The sequence below is a fragment of the Sinocyclocheilus rhinocerous genome, unplaced genomic scaffold (assembly GCF_001515625.1).
Source record: "Sinocyclocheilus rhinocerous isolate Xijiao unplaced genomic scaffold, SAMN03320098_v1.1 scaffold115, whole genome shotgun sequence".
NCBI lineage: Eukaryota > Metazoa > Chordata > Actinopteri > Cypriniformes > Cyprinidae > Sinocyclocheilus > Sinocyclocheilus rhinocerous.
This window is the reverse complement of record NW_015650001.1, coordinates 307992-322938: the sequence shown is the minus strand read 5'-3', so window position 1 is coordinate 322938 and position 14947 is coordinate 307992. Positions and strand designations below refer to the sequence as shown.

Genomic DNA, 14947 nt, shown 5'->3' with positions numbered 1-14947 from the left:
ATCACCGCATCTCGCGCTCCACTGATGACGCTCCCTGACGCACATCTAACATTGGATTGTACTATTTTTGCATTCAAATGCAAATGTTTATTTTAAATTCGACTAATATTCATTCTTTACTCACAATCTCCTCATCACAGGCAGGCACAGCACTCATGTTTGTGTTTGTGTGTGCTGTCTGCGTCACTCATAGCACGTGCCTATATCGTGCACTATATCGAAAATTTTTTATATCGTTATCGAAGAAGGTGTACCGTCGATAAATATCGATACCGGTTTATCACCCAGGCCTAACCTCTACCTACATTTGTGCAAAGTCCAAAAAAGTGCCTATACATACAGTACAATTCACTGCAGTTTCCAGCTTGAATGAACACCAATGGCAGTAAAACACCTCAAATTTCTATCTCTTTTCCTTGCACAATATCATGTTTTGACCTTGTAACACTTTTATCATAGTACATTATTTGTAAACTAATAAATTTTGATGTTTGCATCACATAACCAACCCATATGTACAACTTTTTATAGTAAACTTGCTCAGTAGCTCACCTGGTACAGCACTGCACTTATAACTCCATAGAAACAAAAGTCACAATAAAAGAGCACAAAGAATTGTAAAGACAAGCTAAAATCCAGAGGTTGCTTTAGCAAATGACTGTTTTATCTGGGTTTGTTAACGCTATTGGTTAAGTTTAGGGTGGAGGGTTTTTTTTATACGTCATTTTTTAATGCGATAAAGCATTACCCTTTAGTGCCACTTATTGGACATTTCATTTCTGAAATACTGTGCTATGCACAACAACTAAGGTAATAAAACATTGCCAGATTCACGTTCAACAGTTTTGGATAAACTGAACCTGCTTTTAGCTTTTAAAGTGTCGTGAAATGTGCAAGAAGCAACATATCATTTTGCAGAAATCTTGACACATGCACGTTTTTAAAGTGAGACTAAGTACTGAGTCATGTATAAATGTGGACAGTCTCTATTTTTAGCCTTTGTTTAGAAAAAAAGAAAATTTTTGTTTCAATTAATTTATGTGTGTGTCATATCTGACTCTTATTCACATCCATTTAAATATACATTTTTAGAAACAAATCCAAACTAGTATGTGAATTGAAATCTTATTAAAATTGGAGTGTACAATGAGTTTCATTCTAAAGGTCAGATCAGAAAAGTAAATGATTTTATACACAGCAAGATCTCGTGATGAACGTTTCTGTTCTCTTTCCACACAGACAGCTACTCTCTCATGTCTCTTGGTATTGTACTGATGTACAAGTCAGCATAATACAAATACTGACTACACTGTCTGAACAAACAGATATGATTTTATTTTGGACAGTCATCCCAGAAGATCAGATTTGAAAAGCAAATCGGAACTAGGTGCAATATGAACAAAGCACATACAACTATGACATTTTTCTTTGCCTCAAATGCTCTTTCTGTTTGACATACTGTAATGGAAAATGTGCAGAGTCTGGACAAAAAGCATGGTACAGAGAATGCAATCTTCCCCTCTACACGTACCCTTTGCTCTGTCACCTGATTTGGTCCTATGATTCAGCAGACAGGGAAAGATCTTTTTAAAACATCCTCTTTGCTGCCTTAAATGGGAGAACTTATTCCATTTTTATACAGTAGTACATGAAGTTGAGTAAACTGTTGTGCTAAATATATCCTTGATATTAGGCACAGACTGGGAGCAATGAAAAAAACTGCATTCACAAGGGTGAAAAACAACAATAAACCCCACTATGCTAAAAACACACACATTACAGACTTAATGTGATGCTTCCCACCTCACAATGTGATATATCGGCCCATGGCATCTACACTCCAGGAAGAGAGGCACGGATACTGATTAAACCATGAACTATTTTTATAGTTCCCCCAAGCAGTGTGGTTTCCACACTTTGCATCCATTCCTTCACACTGGTAGTGAACAAATCTTATAAATAGATGATTCTTGTTCACATCCATGCAGACTGCTAAGTCCCTACTTAAGAGTCCGAATAAAGGCTGAATACAGCAAAGCAAAGTCAAGCAAAGTCTAAAAACCAAAAAGGCCTTAAAAAAAAAACATTTAGGAAGGTACAAAGGTGTACCAGTGCTGAGATTTTGTATAAATAGTTTTTTTTTCTGACACCCCACAGTGCAGCTTCACACCACAATTACCTTGAACTGTTACTAAACGACCATTACACACAAAGTTAATTAATTTAAATGATTAATAATTTTAAAAAAATAAATTAATTAAAAATATATGTTTAGGCCTAAATTTAAGATTTGTGCATTTGAAAGTATTTGCATAAAATTGTAATCCAAATAAATGAAACACTTTTAAACCAGTGCTGAGATTTTGTATAAATAGTTTTTTTTTCTGACACCCCACAGTGCAGCTTCACACCACAATTACCTTGAACTGTTACTAAACGACCATTACACACAAAGTTAATTAATTTAAATGATTAATAATTAAAAAAAAAAAATTTAATTAAAAATATATGTTTAGGCCTAAATTTAAGATTTAGGCCTAAGATAAGTGCATTTGAAAGTATTTGCATAAAATTGTAATCCAAATAAATGAAACACTTTTAACATAATGAAACGAATAAACGTAATATGATGCATGTTTGTCAGTCATACATAAATCAGTACTAACAAAATGAATACATTTTCAATACACAATGTCCAGGTTTACATAATTATCATTTCTTTTAGTCTCATACATTTGAACTAACTGTATATTGCTGCCTATACAGCTAGCCATATTTTAACTATGTTCATACTTTTTAGCTGAATAAATGTAATTGTTTGAACAATTGTATGAAAATGCTGATTCTAAGCAATCAGCATAAATGCATTTTGAAATTATAATCATTTAAATCAAACAGTTAATATCAAATAGTTAATAATAAACTATGCCATGGCTTTTTTGAATGCAGAAATCTTACCTGTTTCTTATGTTTCATTTATGTGTGACTGAGAATATGCATTACGAGTTTATTAATTTATGTTAAAACTGTGTAATCCAAATGGATGGAAATGCAATATGCAATCCAAATACATGACTCTTAAATTTAGGCCTAAATATTTGAGTGCACAAAATGTAACCAATTTTCATGTTGGTGCAACTAAATTTTTGTGTGCCCAACGATTAGCACTGCCTTATGTGAAACACTCTCAAGTAGGACACCAATTGCAACCCAAAATTAACAGTACAGCACTGAACAAATTATGTGCATGGTGGGTTTGTTTACTTGCGTTTTGTCTCCTGCTACTGTCTGTAGGACTTGGTTGCACTAGTGCCATTGCTCACATGTCTTAATCTGAAGCCCTGGTTTACATTTGGCTCTTGGAACTTGTTTGGGCGTGAAAATATAAAACACATTTGTTCATTTTTGTGTGCGTGTTCTCTCCAAACATGAATGTTCGCTAAATTAGGCAAAGTCAAGAAAATATAAATGGCTTCTATGCCCATGAAAAAGGATGATGCCATAAGGGCATGTGGAGAAGTTTATGACCATATAAAGGACAACTGAAAGGCCCCAGTTACGCACATTACCATCATTATACCACATTGGAGACTTAGCCTTCATGTTCAGCTGACAAAAAGTGATGCAAATGCAAGATATAACTTGTCTTGAAGGTCTATAATAAGCTAAATCCATGACAGACGAGGCCTGTGCGCCTCAGGGCTATGTGGAGGTCTGGGTTTCAATGAGAAGGGAAAATAAGTGAAACAACACGAAATCATTGTGTCACATACTGTCACAGCATGTGAATTTAAATAAGATGTAAATTACAGAAAATTATTCTAGTATAGCATGCCTTGAGGTTTATACCCTGTGAACCGAAATACCTTTTCTCTAGTACTTAATTGCTTGTTATGAAATACAATCTTGTCTTGTAACAGCTTCTATGTGATGCTGTAGCCAACTGAAGAACCTGTAAATGTCTGAATGCATCAGATGGTCGACAGCCACTTCAGGTCTCTTCAAGCATTAAAACAATCTAGACTGGTTTATGTTTACACTGCAAACACAGTAAGCATGTGTTCTTTTAGGTTTGAGGTTTTTTTTAGGTACCAGGACAAAGCAGATGTTGAGTCCAGATACACATCTCTGACGTAGAAGCAATGAGTGTTGCCAGCTTGGCTGGTTATCTGCTCAATTAAGCTGATTTTGATCAAAAAAAGTCTATAATACCTGGATAGAGCTATCCATTAACATTCCCATTCATCTCAATGGCAGTTGCTTGGTTGGCGCATGCAGCCCAAAAAAACTCAAACTGGATGCTGACATCTTTTCTTTGTGGGACTTCATACAGTACATTGAAAAGCACAATGAAAGTGGGTTCAGAGTTGTTTTGGACCAAAGTGACTGCATTACTTGTAGGACAATGTGCAGGTGTTGCACACAGAACACATCATTCTAAATGGATGAGTAATATAGGCTAAATAAAAAACAAAATCAAGAACAAAAAATAAAATGTTGCAACAGCACAAATGCAAACATTTTAAATTATGAAATTGGCGCTCTGTGGTCCAGCCAATTTTTGAGGAGGCTTCCAAAGCTGTAATTGTGCACTGCTAACAGACACTTTGTGTACACAGGAAACAAAGGTGTGCACTGCTAACAGACACTTTGTGTACACAGGAAACAAAGGTTTTGAATTGTCAGATTTGAACTGTCCTTCAGTCCATTTCACACTGTTTATAATGTTCCAGAAAGCTAATTCATATTTAAGGGTAACAATCTTGAAGGCATGTGGAGTCTTGTGCTTTGATGAGTGACACACAAAACTTGAGGCTTGACTTCTTTTGGAGCTATTTTCATTCACCGAAAAAAAAAATATGAAAGGCAAAACGGTCTTAAATGTAAATTATTCATTGTCTTGTTAAAAGAACTGTCTTCTAAAATTATCATCACTTCAGATGTGATTTCCTGCCACTGAACCATATAGGCTATATTTTAGTCTAAATAATGGTGTATCATTTAATTTGCTGCAATCAGACATATGAAGGAGTGATAAACACTTATGTTTTAGACAGTTCATGTAAATAAATAAATAAAAAATCCAGTTGTGTGAAGTCAGCGTGACCAAAATAACAAGTGACAGAAGAAATCATCAACATCAAACACCAACATAACCAACAATAAACACAACTGTGAAAACTTCTGTGTTGACTGACAACCTACCTTTTCCGATTAGGTTCCGAACAGCTAGAATGCAGGTTACAATAAGCAAGCATATGCGAGTAAATGATCAGCTAAAACCTATCGATACATTTGAACGACAAAGGAATCCCTTATTAGTTCTGGTGCCACGCGCGCGGGGAGAGAAAGAGAACTGACAGGACTCAGTTTAAACTGTGGAAATCACTACAAGATAATATTAGTGTTTAAACTATGCTCTTTCTATAATCAAATATAAAATAAAATGTTAATGTTACTTTCATTTGGCGTATATTTAAATGCAGAACACAAAATCGACTTGCTACTATTTGCCTTTGTAAGCATACGACTTATGTTTACATAACGTCCTTTTTTTTGTCCTCACAAACTCCTGCATTGATAAGATTGAGGTTAAGCAATCGTTCAACTTGTTTTTAAGAGTTGTCTTTCGCAAGAGTAACCTGTATAATCCAAAAGATTTACTTTGTTGCTTATTTTCTCCACCAAAATAAAGTGTGTACGTCCAAATCCGTATGGATAACCTATTATGATCCTCAGAATAAATGTCGCTTTTACTTAACTTCCTTTTTACACTTAAACACGAACAAAGATGCAACATAGATTCACTATTCAAAGGGGGTGAAAACTTAAACCTGCCGCAAAGGTTACACTTCAGAAATAAATCAAAAGTGATTTACCTTTAGCTCGTTTAATTCCGCGAAAGTCCCCAATCTGCGATCCACAAGCGAGCATCTTCTGAGGAACAAAACTGAATCCCAGTGCAGAGGATTTAACACGTAATCCAATGCTGGATGGATTGATGCGAGATGAAACCTTCTGCGACTATCAATCTGCGCTTCAGATTTGGCGTGACTGGTCTGTGGTGAGGGACACACATGAGTTTCATTGCACGAACACAGTGAAGTGCTCAAAGTGAAGCTGCGGAGCGCGCGTCTGCATCATCAGCCTGACGTCAACACTCAGCCCAGTGACCACTGCTAACTGCATTATACAATTAACTGAATGACAGCGTTAATTACAGTCAATAGAGTGAGACTAACGTAAGACTAATGCAAGTTTTATGTAAAAGTAATGTCCAACCCTCTGCAAATACAAAAATTGCATTACTTTTTATAGACTATTACTTCAGTTGCAATATCTGTTTACTTTAAACTGTATAAAGACGAATGATGCTAGATCAGTCACGCTTTTTACTAATGACTATTTTACTTTGATTTCTCCACTTCACAAGTGTTGGTGGTATTGGGGCGGAAAACACTTTTTACTCCAGTCAGTATTTAAGCTAAGTTAATTCACAGTTAATTTTAAAGTTAATTCACATAAAGGAACACACTTAGATTTGGCTACATAAAAAAATTTTTGAAAATTTCCAACAATATCGCCCAAGGAAAAGACACAGTTCACTGAACACACATTAACCTTTTGTGACAACGTGCCCCAATAACGGTGCATGTTGTCACATTATATGGGGTAAGTTGTCACAGAGGAACCTGCCATTAAACAGCATCAGCATGTGTTTTTCAGCAACATTAAACAATTCTGAAACAATACCGTTTAAGAAAGAGCATGAATGTAAAAGCCAACAAAATATCAAACCCTTTTTTGGCTAACAGTAACTGTTACTGTAAATATTACACTGTATTAAATTAAAACAAGTATGTAACCACCTGACATTTATGAAAAATACCCTTGTCCTGAGAACTCAATGTTTGTAAATGATATAGCTGACTTATTTAAATGCCAATGTAGGTTTATCCAACAGCTTTATCAGACATACAGTACTAAGATAGGCCTACTAGAGTTTTTTTTGTTGTTATTTTAGAAGAGAAAACACACTTGTGTAATTAGACTTTTGACTCAAACTTTATAATACTGAGATATAGTCCTTGTTCTGTAACACTAAAGCTTTAATGAATCTGATTGGTCTCCATTTTAAAATATGATCATGTTTATGACTGATACATACAAAGAAACTCTCCATTTAGAGACTTAAAGAAAACGCAGGCAGTGCTGTAACTCAATCCCCATCTATACAATGTGACGGCACATAACCCTATAATGTCTTCTGCATGTAAACATCATGTTCTTCAACCTAAAGATTAGGAAAAGCACCATCACACCATCACAAAGTCATCATGCGACAAGCACGCCTTGAATGAGATCCACTGCTGTGCTGCGTCTGTGGAAATCTGCTCCCCTCTGCTGTGTGATTTATTTGTGTGTGTGAAGGACTGCTGGGAGGTCCATCATTACACTCAATGCCTCACACAGAGGAATTGCAATATTTACGCTTAATCACAATGAAATGATGAAATCCCATTAGCAGTATTGTTTCTTCAAAGGTTGTTCAAGTAGCACAACAGGACACTGAAGCTAAATACAGTGTTTTTTTTTCTGCACAAAAGCTAAGTGACAGGAGCCTTTAAATGAATAGTTTGAGTGTGTGTATACACTTTAGTTTGGGGTCTGTATTTACAAAACAAACAAACAAAAAAAAAAAACATTTAAGGAATTAATACCTTTATTTAGCAAAGACAAGAATTTGATCAACAGTGACAGTAAAGACATTCATAAAAAGGTTTATATATCAAAATACTGTTCAGCTTTCTATAAGGGTTTTCTTTAAGTTTAACTTCATGTATCCTACTAAAATAACTAAAACAAACAAACTAAAAATTTAAACTACATAGACATATTAAAAGACAAAACACAAATTAACTAAAATCATAATGAAAACAGAAAATACAAATAAAAAACAAATTCAAACTATTAGTAAAAACAATGATATTAAAATATTTTTCATCGTGAAAATTTTTTTATCACAGCAGCACAACTGTTTTCAACATTGATAATTATAAGAAATGTTTCTTGAGCAGCAAATCAATATATTAGATTGATTTCTGAAGGATCATGTGACACTGAAGACTGAGTAATGATGCTGAAAAATTCAGCTTTACATCACAGGGATAAATTATATTTAAAACATATTCAAATAAAAAACTTATTTTAAATGTTCACAGTATTTTTAAATTTTCAGTAATATTTCAAAATTTCCCCCCTAGAAACACAAAAGGAGAATTTTTGAAGAATCTTTAAAGTTCGAGACTCAATTTTAACCAATGACATGGATTAGGGGCGGGGCTATCTGTTTGTTTGACCAATGGCAGATGGGAAAAGATTAAAGAAAAAAAAAATATTGGCGGTGCTAGTTACATAGAAACTTCACAACATGGAAAAAGAGCTTCGTTAAAGGGATAGTTCACCCAAAAAAAATGAAATTCTGTCATTAATTACTCACCCTCATGTCGTTCCAAACCCGTAAGACCTTCGTTCATCTTCAGAACACAAATTAAGATATTTTTGATGAAATCCGAGAGCTCTCTGACCCTCAAGACAGCAAGGGTACTACCAAGGTCAAGGTCCAGAAAGGTAGTAAGAACATCGTTAAAATGGTCCATGTAACATCAGTGGTTTAACTGTAATTTTATAAAACTACGAGAATACTTTTTGTGCGCAAAGAAAACTAAAATAATAACTTTATTCAACAACTCTTCTCCTCCATGTCACCCTAGGGCTCCATTTTGGAGAACAACATGACACATGCGAGTCCTATTCCTGCACGTAAACAACGCGTGCATGTGATGCTGCTGACGTAGAACACGCATGCGCTGCGCCTTGTTTATATTCAGAGGAAAGTGTGCACATGCGTTGTGGTATTCTCCAAAATGGCACCCTAGGGTGACGCGGAGGAGAAGAATTTTTAAATAATGTTGTTATTTTATCAAAATCATTTCATCAAAAATATCTTAATTTGTGTTCCGAAAATGAACAAAGGTCTTATGGGTTTGGAATGACATGAGGGTGAGTAATTTATGATATAATTTCCATTTCTGGGTGAACTATCCCTTTATGATTATTCAACTGTTCTCATTTTGCTTTCCATGGAAAACTAACAGCACACAGGTCTGGAAAGACAGAAGGATGAGTAAATAAGGACATAAGTTTTATTTCTGGTCAAGTCAAGTCACCATTATTTATATAGCGCTTTTTACAATGCAAATTGTGTCAAACCAGCTTTACAGTATTAAACGGGGAAATAGTGTGTCGAAATAGTGTGTCTTTCTCCTCTGGCCAGACAAAACCAGCAGTTTAAATCTAGGCTGCAGCAGAGTCAGATTGTGCAGAGGACTCATCTGGTTCCCGTGGTCTTGTCCCGGTGGCCGTCTAGGAGACGAGGTCTTCGGAGTGGATCAGTCTCTGGGGCACATCTATATTTCCTGGTCTCCGCTGACATTTCAGGGCAGTCGAGGTTGTCTCTAGGTGCTGATCCACCATCTGGGCTGGATACGGACTGGATCCGGGTGACTACGGTGACCTCGGAAAAAGAATGAAACAAAGGATCTGCCGCCCGCAGTTGATTTTGATATTCTAGGTATTATCAAATTGCCAGAGTTTTGAGATCGTAGCGGATGGGAAGGACTATAATGCGATAAGAGCTTGTCAAATACTGAGGTGCTAAACCATTCAGGGCTTTATAAGTAATTAGCAAGATTTTAAAATGTATACAGTCTTTAATGGGGAGCCAGTGCAGTGTTGACCGAACCGGGCTAATATGGTCATACTTCCTGATTCTAGTAAAAACTCTAGCTGCTGCATTTTGGATCAGCTGTAGTTTGTTTATTAATCGTGCAGCGCAACCACCCAATAAAGCATTACAATAATCTAACTTTGAGGTCATGAACGCATGAATTAACATTTCTACATTTGAAATTGAGAGCATAGGTCGTAATTTAGATATATTTTTAAGATGGAAAAATTAGTTTTTACAAATGCTAGAAACATGTTTTTCTAAGGAAAGATTGCTATCAAATAGCATGTCTAGGTTCCTAAAAAGAATTTACAGGGTGAATTTTCTGGGTGATGTATCCCTTTAAAGTATGAATGATTGTAGAGGAAGAACTCGACCGGACACTTCCCTCCAATAGTTCTTCCTTTAACCCCACTGGCCTGACTAACAGCCTCTTCATAACGCTCCCCAGATTCCACTCAACCTTAACACCGTCCTTCAGCTTCAATCCACTCACGTGTAGAATCGTGATCCCCTGCTTAGTGACACCGCGGTAATTGTCTCTGCGTGGGAGTCATCAGGCCCACGGATGCATCTGTTAGTGAGTGCCACTGAAATGCCAAGCATAAATAAATACCGCTGTCATGGGTTATTGACCCCATGATGAGTGACTAGCCTACTAGGGAAGTATTAATAATTAGCAAGCACGCATGTTAATTTGAGAGGAGAGGCTGTCTCAGTTCAAGTGATTCAATTCAAACAATGGATTTACACTTGGGTTCATTATGATTAAAGGTCTTGGGGAAGACTGCAGTTTTAGAGGCTGAAATGTTCATATTCTTTGATATGTTCAGAGATTATGTTGAAGCATATGGTGGCACTTTATGAAGGTTTTTTTTCCTGTTTAAAAGGGGGAAAATGCAGTAGATAATAGAGTCTTTTTTTTCTCTGCGATGTATTGAAATTTGTATTTTTTATTGTTTTTCTGAGTGTTCGCTGTTTATCCACTGACCCACAAAATACTGAGCCAGATGTAAGTATGATGTTATCAAATAAAACACATGTTTGCTCTTGAATTAAACAAACAAAATTATGGCACACAAAATTCACTGTTTAAGCATATTTTTATGCAGATAAACAGCAATTCTGGATATCATTGAAATTAGCATTGCAATTAATTTGCTTCATTTTGTTTGTTGACATTCATGTTCTGCTAAACTTGACCTTCAGACCAATAACAAAAAACAAAAACATCACACGACAGCTTATCCAAACTTGTTCAATGTCATATTTGAGCATGACGTTTCTGATATTGCTTCACAATGGAAAGTTACCATGCAACTTAACCTAATTAATATTCATGAGCTAATGCTTTTGCATTGCTGTGACATTGGCTGGCTACACTTCTCAAAACACAGTGACTCAAATGCACTGAAGGATAAAAAAACAAAATCGGCAAAACTTCAAAAGGCATATTTTTTCTTCCCCAGGATGACAACATGCTCCTGTTCACTGTGAACTCTGTCCTAAAACAAAGTTCATTGCCCCACTTTGAAGATAAGCATTAGTGAGGCAAACTTCTCTTTCTGAACAACACAGGTCACTGTTTATTCATTCAGTGTTTCACCCTATAAGAAACTATGAAGGCAGTTTTGATCAAACTTTAAAGAGCAAGAATGGCTAGACCACCCAAAAATGTCAATTGTCCATATATAATTTATTTTCCCCAAAAATTATATTATATATTAGGAAGCTGTCAACATTCCGGCAGCTAAAAAGTTCGGAGTCAAAAGTCCAATAACACAAATGTTTGTTTTTCACTAGCGGTGGATTTGGTTTCATGCCCAGTAGGGGTATGTTGTCACAAAAGGTCAAAGTGTGTTTAATTAAATGTTCAATAGCTTTTTATAATCAGGTGCAGTCAAGTTTTCGAAAATATGCATACCCCAAGAAACAGTGTGACAGCTAGTGCCAATCTCTCGTATAATACACTGAACAAAATTATAAATGCAACACTTTTGTTTTTGCCCCCATTTTTCATGAGCTGAACTCAAAGATCTAAGACTTTTTCTATGTATTTGAATATATTTTAAAATGTAATTTATTCCTGCGATTTCAAAGTTGAATTTTTAGCATCATTACTCCAGTGAGAGAAATAGACCTTTTGTGTACATAGAAAATGTCTTAGATCTTTGAGTTCAGCTCATGAAAAATGGGGGCAAAAACAAAAGTGTTGCGTTTATAATTTTGTTCAGTGTATAATTTACTTGTAAATGGGCTAGTAATCCAGTATAATACAATCTACAAATTGCTGAATTTATGAAAACACTAATAAAAAACATTACACTGGCACTAGGCAGACTGTAAAAACTAACCTTACCGTATATAGTGAAAACTGTAAATGGTTTAACATTGTGTTTGCACTTTTTTTTAACAGTACCTGCACTTTGTGTATTTACAGTGTACTTATCTAAGAAAGTACTGGGTAATATAGTGCGTCGGCCCACCGGGAAAATGCCCGATTACCAATCCAGCCCTGCAGTTACTGAATTACTATAAAAAGTACATACATAGTAGGAGGACAGTAAAAAGGTACACCTTTGTACCTAAGGGTGAATATTAGGATCTCAAATGTACCTACTGTACATATTAGTATCCTTTGGAAGGGTACCGCCCCAGTGGCAGCCTTTGTACTTTATTTTCTTAAATTAAAGTATTGATGTGAAAGATACCGTGTCATATGTGTTTTGTCTTTGTGTGCATGAACCATTCATCATGTAGCTTTCTGTTGTACCACATATATTTTGGTGGTTATTATTACATTTCAAAGTTAAAAAAAAGATTTTGGTAGTTTAAGTAGATTATAATAATAAAATACTTAAATATATGATTAGAAGTTGTAAAATATATCAATGTGCCATCTTGTAATACCTGAATTTCTGGCTACCACAGCTGCTGATTTTTTTTACTATAAATTGAACAGGATGTTTTTAACAAGGCACTTGTGCTAATCAAGCAGGCAAACTAATACTGGCAAATGAACCTATTACTCACTAAGAAATGTCAATAATATTTCTCTCTCGTCCAATATTTTGGATAAACTCTGAACTTCAGCCAGCGTGAACAGTAGTTGAGTGGGAACTGGCTATTCCCTGAGGTGTATGTTCTGGCAGTTCCAGCTGTCCAGACTCCCATGCACACCAAAGCCAGCAGTGAACTGTGAAAAAATGTGACTACTCTCAGGCCTGATAAAAAGCTACTGGAGCCGTAAAACTGAACGTGACATTGACCGACTACAACTGGCAAGCCACTCTCGAATCGAGGTGTCAGTAAATGAATGTCTTCTGTTTTTTAAGGGTTACAGAGCTCTTCGAACTGACAGCGGGAGTAGTTCCAGAGTCTGAGCTAAAGGTCCAGAACTGCACCAGTTTTCTCTGAAAATCCATCATCAGGTCTGAGCCATTAAGGATATTATGCTCAGTTCTGAAAGAAAAGCTTTTTGAATTGGATAAACGCTTCTTCCCAAGTCTTCCAGATATGTATCAAATTGCTCAGGGCTTTTCAGTCATTCCCTAGAATAGGCAGATTAATCTAGAATTTTCTTTGAAAAAGGCTCTCTCGTTTCTAAGGAAAGTGTGTGGCAATAGCAGCCAGTTAAATTATATAAATACATTCAGAGACACTGGTAATGAAGACATTATCATTGCTCGTGTGAAAAATGAAGCTGCACTATTAAAAACAAAGCTTACAAATGTGGAGTTTCGCAATTATGTTTTAGAAGAACCATTTTGGGTTTCCCAAAGAACCTTTCAGTGAACAGTTCTTAAAATAACCATTCTTTCATAATGTGAAGAACATTTTAAAGAACTTTTTCACTATAGAGAAGCTTCTGTGGAATGGAAAGATTCCATGGATGATAAAAGTTCTTCATGGATGCAAAAATGCCAGTAAAGAACTTTTATTTTTCAAATGTTATGGGGTGGATGTAAACTTTTCCATTTTGCTTTCATATACCAGAATGTTTGCAAGTCAAAAACAAAGTGTTATCATGTCGAATGCATGAATAACATCTGTAAAATGCATTAGAGTACAGAGGTGTGCGAGATAAGCTCATTTGAATCTGTTTAAAGGCAGGTTCAAATCAGCACAGCATGAAGTAAATTGAATTTGTCGTACATACATTTACTCTTTGATTCCTGTCATTTGCAGTCTTTCTGACATTCTGCAGTCTCATACATAGGCAGAATTTTTTTATGACAACACTGATAAGCTACCACTAAATATTGTAGAAACTTAATTTGCTGTAAAGTTGCTTTGCAATGATTTGTATCGTGAAAAGCGCTGTACAAATAAACTTGACTTGACTTGACTTGACATGTAGTTTCTAAACTCCACAGAACATTGTCCTCATTTGCCTCCACAGCAAAGAAATCAAAACCTACCTGTGACCGTCAAGCACATCCCATTATTCTAAGTGTATACTAAGTTACACCACATCGTGTCATGTGGAGCTCATTGGAAACCTCAAATCAACAGAGCCTTCAGAATTTCAAAACTGTATGGAAATTTAAGTTGGAAAGATGCATGGTCACAATGATCTTTTTAGTTCTGGCACTGTAACGGAAGTGTAAGTGGTTCAGATTGTCCAAACAGATGGTAAAAAATTCTGTTAAGTGACTAAGTGCTGAAACTCAATGACTCTAGAGTTGTATTTATAAAGCACATACCAAGTTCCCCTGAGAAATTCACCTCCTGTGGTGGGAAAGATAACATGATATAATGGTCTTCATTATAACTGCAATTCTGAAAGGTGCTGACAGGGGGAGCTACTGTACAGAGCTAATGCAAATGCCATCCAAGCAGGTCTCGAACAGTCACTAAAAACACAATATATTTATTATTTGTTTGGAAACGATGCAATTTTTGTGCATTGGGCCAAAGAGTTACAAAATGAAGGCAAGCTGTAAGTGATTTCAGACGTTTTCTTAAAAGGGTCATATGCTATTTTGAAGATCATTATTTTTTGTATTTGGTGTAACAGAATATGTTGACATGCTTTAATGTTCAAAAAACACATTATTTTTCAAATACTGTACATTATTGTAGGTCCTCTATGCCCCGCCTCTCTCAAACAAAGCCCCCTCCTTTGACAAGCGCAGTCTGCTCTGATTGGCCAGC

At 35.8% G+C, this 14947-nt stretch overlaps 1 long non-coding RNA gene across 1 annotated transcript in view; it reads right to left on the bottom strand.

The window, feature by feature from the left end:
- Positions 1-6118, bottom strand: part of LOC107711199 (uncharacterized) — a 45351-nt gene extending 39233 nt beyond the window's left edge. The window contains exon 1 of the long non-coding RNA XR_001636677.1: positions 5880-6118. This is a non-coding gene — a long non-coding RNA (uncharacterized LOC107711199). The remainder of the gene's footprint in view (positions 1-5879) is intronic.
- Positions 6119-14947: the final 8829 nt, after the last annotated feature.